Source organism: Salvia splendens, chromosome 16 (assembly GCF_004379255.2).
Source record: "Salvia splendens isolate huo1 chromosome 16, SspV2, whole genome shotgun sequence".
Taxonomy (NCBI): Eukaryota; Viridiplantae; Streptophyta; class Magnoliopsida; order Lamiales; family Lamiaceae; genus Salvia; species Salvia splendens.
In genome coordinates this window covers 25,035,691-25,040,990 of record NC_056047.1, presented here as the reverse complement: position 1 = coordinate 25,040,990, position 5,300 = coordinate 25,035,691, and the positions used below count along the sequence as shown (strand labels likewise).

At 36.2% G+C, this 5,300-nt stretch overlaps 1 long non-coding RNA gene across 3 annotated transcripts; it reads right to left on the bottom strand.

Annotated features, from left to right (window-relative positions):
• Positions 1-942: 942 nt before the first annotated feature.
• On the bottom strand, positions 943-3,163 carry LOC121771320. Of its 3 annotated transcripts, XR_006043986.1 has the most exons (3): positions 3,015-3,163; positions 1,834-1,907; positions 943-1,329 (listed from the first exon to the last, which is right to left on the bottom strand). It is a non-coding gene; the product is annotated as an uncharacterized LOC121771320 (long non-coding RNA). The 3 variants fall into 3 exon arrangements; XR_006043984.1 differs by lacking the exon at positions 1,834-1,907; XR_006043985.1 differs by lacking the exon at positions 3,015-3,163 and having other exon boundaries at positions 1,834-2,104.
• Between the last annotated feature and the right edge of the window lie 2,137 nt (positions 3,164-5,300).

The following is a 5,300-nucleotide window of genomic DNA, read 5'->3' as shown; positions in this document are numbered from 1 at the left end:
TTGGCGCTAAAACGTTTACATTGGTTATAATATTTATGTTTTAATGTACAATTTGATTTTTGTACGGTACGTTACTGATAGCATTGTGTGAATTATGCATCTGTACAATATTTGTTGTATCAATAGTACATTAAATGTATAAAAACTCCTACATTGTTTATTAAGTGTATTGGTAATGTACATGTATGGATAATGTAACGCATCATGACATAATAATGTACCATTGTAATAGAATAATTGGAAGACATACATACAAGTCATAACTAATGTAGTCATTTACTGATATGTAATGTAGTCATTGAATAGTAAATGATGTAGTCATTCACTGCCAAAACGAATGATGTACAAAAACTAATAAATAACGTAGTCATTTAATAGTAAATATGTTAGAAAACTCATTAATAATGTAATCATTCAGTACTAAATATTACAGATGTCAAAGCCGTTGTTGGAAACAATGTGTTTGACAAAAATTCTATTACAATGGTGGATTACAATGTTCTGATACATCATGTAGCTAGATCTGTACATCATGTAGTTATAATACATTCTTTGTTTGTTTGTGTTTCATCATTGAATCAAATTCGTACATTATTTCAGTCTGATGTTGTACATTATTATTTTTATATGCTCTATTTTTATATGATTTGATTTTTTTATGTGTGTTTTGATTTTCATACCGTAAATAATGTACGAAATTAGCATTGAATGTAGGGTTTAATGTTTGGCGGGAGTTGAATCTATACCATTTGGGTTTAGCAATCCATGGGGCTAGGTTGTAGTACCCACTAACAAAATGAAAACATCACCACGGGTAGGGAGGTTGAATCATTCTCCTAGGCGTTTAGCAATCTATGGGGTTGGGATATACCACCACCACATGCATTTGATTTCATTTTTTCATGAGTTTTAGATTGCATACAGTAAATAATGTATGGAAACTGACAACTAACGTACATGCGTATTAGCATGTGATGTACCTATGTAAGGATTTAATGTGTACATTCATTACAATGTATTGATACATTATTCAGTCTTATTTGTACATCAAGTCTTCTAATTTTTAGCATCATATTACGACGATTATTTTGATCTGTACAATCCTTATTCTGCATTGATACGTTGTGTTATTAGACATTCAATTTACATCAGGACTAATACATGCACGCTTGTCTTATTTGAACCAAAGTGGACAGAGAACGACTTCGATGATGTCTTTGATGAAGACATTCCCCTTTCATTTATACACCAATTTAGGGAGGAAATGGTTGCGGATAGGGTGACTGAGCGTGGCGCCAACTCAACATCCTCCGCAACATTCCGCTCAACCTGCACGTAAAGAAAAGAATATGCAGGGCTGAGTACTTGTTAGACTCAATGGGATCATGCCGAAAACATTTTAATATAGTTATGTCATCCATACTAGTGATCTCGAGTTTTATATGTAGTAAGAAATATCACGAGAACACAAAAATATTTCAAGTCTGGCCAGACAATTTATCTCCCCACTTTTCACATCAATCCTTCAATCACAATCATCATATCACAATGCGACGAAAGTGTGGCCACACTATTCGCCCACGTGACCGGCCGACTAGCAAGGACTGCTCACGATCCCACCAGTGTACACAGCCTGATAGGTTTGCGGCCCTACTCATACCCGAATTCGTTTCACAACACAACCATATAGCCTAACGGAGCAAGCTCAGACGAATTAGGCATCAGGCAACAATCTCACAAACAAAATAACATGGCATGACATAACAGTTAAACCACCCTTATAATACCACATCGTATTTTCGGAAAATAAAGAGATTTGAAAAGAAAGCCCACCTCGATTGGTTAAACAACACAAAACCCAACTTATAGAAACTCTTGTTCCTCGAGCTCACGTATCCACAATCACCCTTGCCAACGACAACACCATTATCCTTCCATCAAATTATATTATCATGCATGTCTTATCGTTCCTTTTATTATTCCCTTAATTTACTCATCCCAACATTCATCAACATAAGGGAAAAACATGCCATAATATTTCTCAACGCGTCACACATAATCACGTCACAGGGTACCTTCCCAAATCATACATGCATCATATAATTCATTAAAACTTGGCAACAAGTGATATTTCCACATAACAACAAATCTAGCAGAACTGCGCGGTTGGTTTGTAAAAATCACCAAAAATACATCCGACCTCATATGAAGCTAAAATTTGGTCACAACAAAGTAGACACATTCAAGTTCATCCAGTTAAAATTTCTCACTCAAATCATGTCAATTGGTCAGTCAAAACATTAATGCAACTCTCTGGTCGGAACATAAAATTCTGGCAGCACTGCGCAGTTCATTTTGAAAAATTCACCAAATATTCATCCGATGTCTAATGAGGCTGAAATTTTTACACGACTCAGAATACACATCAAATTTTATCTAGTTCAAAATTCACATCAAAAGGAGGCCATTTGGTCGGTCAAATAAAAAACGAAACTTTCTGGGCGAGAAAACAAGTTTCTGGCAGAATTGCGCAATCGACTTCAAACATTCATTAAAAATTCATATTTAATCAACAAGGGCTGAAATTCACACACAACACAGAAAACAACTTGAATTTTACTCAGTTAAAATTTCGTGTCAAAATTTGATCGTTTGGTTGGTCAAAAATACGTCGGAATCCACTGTCCGACATCACAGATTTCAGGCTTAAGAATTTCGAAAATAGGGTTACTTTCTCAATCATCCAAACAAAATTTTTCATGCTTATAACACACAATCATGCTTAAAAAGGTTCTCATAATCATGTTTGCACATAAACTCACATCATTCACCAAAGATTCAAATCAAACTTCACACAAACTCATTCAAAATCGCATATTCATCAAAGTTCTCATGCAAACACAAATTCCCACCGATTAATTTTGCGATCTATGATTCCTACACTCATTATATGCATGTAGGATTCAAGAACAAGGATTAAATGGAAAGATTGAGGGAAAGTGAATCAAATATACTTTTCTTGATAAAAACGAATCGGTAGAAACAAGAATTGATGCGATTCGTCGGAAACTCTTGAAACTAAACTCCAACGGATGCAAGAACAAGGATGAATGGAGGATTTTTGGGGAGAATGAAAAGAGGAGGGAAGGAGGCGTGTGAGGGAGAGAAAGAGGGAGGGGGCGTGTGAATTAGGGCGGCTAGGGTTAGGATTAGTTTATTTATTCATTAGGTTAAATCTCACACCCAAATAAAAATAATTAAATTGTGGGAGAATAAAATAAATTCCCAAAACTAAGGTACAAAGTAGGCGTATATTTTGAGGGAGAATTTTCAAAATTTGCTGATTTAATTAGCAAGGAAAAATAGCAATATTTACTTGGAGAGAAATATATTCACAACTTAGGAAATAAAATAATGGATATTTCATAAATAAGGGAACAACATAATTTAAATCTCCAAGTAGGAAGATAAGGGAGGGTGCCGAAAATTCCATGGGGAATGCACAAGGAAATAATTTAAATCATCAATTAAATAGAATAGTATTTAAATTTGGTAATTTATTTATAGGAAAAGACTCCCTTAAAATAGGTAACAATTAAATAAATTTCCGCAAGGAAATTAAACACAAGGGGGCGTGTGACACAAGGAAATATTCACATCCCAATTAATTTGACTTAGGTATTAATTTGGTATTTCATTGAATAAATGGGGTTCCACAAAATAGGAAACAAATATATTCTTCCTCTACAAAATAGGGGGGGCGAAAATTGGCTTAAATAGCCACAAAGAAATAATTCAACTCTTAATTTAATTAGGGTGACGAAATAAAAGGTGGCAAGATTTAATTGGATTTAAAATAGACCAAGGGAACCAACAAGGTCCAATTAAATTGAAGAAACTAATTCATCCTCCTAATTAAAATCGGGGATTTTCGAAACTCACAAAAATAATAGGATAGAGTTCGAATTTCATGTAGTACAAACTAGGGATAATTTGATTTGGATTTACCTTGGATGAATATCCCAAAACAATTAATTAAATCCAAGGAAGAATAAATTTCCAATAATTGGAGGGGCCGACAATAGCCACTTTATTTGGCTAGAACAAGATGCATGATCTTATTTAAATTGATTTTCCCCACATTAAAATATAAATAGCATTTCATTCCAATTTCCCCATGACGGTTTATTCCTCATACTCAAACTCAGTCAAGTAGCAACAACATAAATTTCATAAATGAAATTTCCAAATCGACATATTAAATAAAAGTCACAAAAACTTTGGTGTGTTACATCCTTCCCCTTTTAACAGAAATTTTGTCCCGAAATTTGACCGTCTCACATAAACAACTCGGGGTATTTTTCTTTCATTCTATCTTCTAACTCTCGCGTGGCATCCTCGGGACCATGGTGTTTCCACAACACTTTCACGGATGCTATCGACTTGTTTCGCAACTCTTGCACCTTCCGATCTAGGATTGCCTCTGGCCTTTCCTCGTAGCTCAAGTCGGGGGTTAGGATCACTTCCGCTTGATGAATCACATGTTTGGGGTCGAACACGTACTTGCGCAACTGCGACACATGGAACACGTTGTGCACATTCCCAAAACTGGGAGGTAACACCAAACGATACGCTATAGGACCTACTTCATCGATAATCTCATACAGCCCTACAAAATGCGGTTTCAGCTTGCCCTTCACTCCAAACCTCACAACTCCTTTCGTCGGGGATACTTTCAAGAATACTTTGTCACCAACATCGAATTTGATTTCCGTTCGACGCACGTCAGCATACGACTTCTGCCTATCTTAAGCTTCTTCGATCCTTGCGCGGATTTGATGCACAATTTCGGTCATTTCCCTTATAGCGTCGGGTCCTAACATCTTCCTCTCGCCAACTTCATCCCAATAGAGTGGGGATTGACACTTCTTGCCATACAATGCTTCATACAGAGCCATATCGATCGTCGCTTGATAGCTATTGTTGTAGGCGAATTCAACCAACGGTAGAATCAAGGATAACGGCCCGCAGCATATCCTCAAGAGTTTGAATCGTCCTCTCTGACTACCTGTCCGATTGCGGGTGATAAGTAGTGCTGTAGTTCAGTTGTGTGCCCAATTTCCCGTTCCAAACTCATCCAAAACTTTGATGTGAACTTCGTATCACGGTCGGACACAAACGCCCATACTAGGGGTACTACAAACGCGACGATCGTGACCAAGGGACGAAAAAAACTACAAGGATAACAGTTTAGGAAAACTCAATTAGCTTAAAGGAAGAAACACATTTTAGTTTAAAGA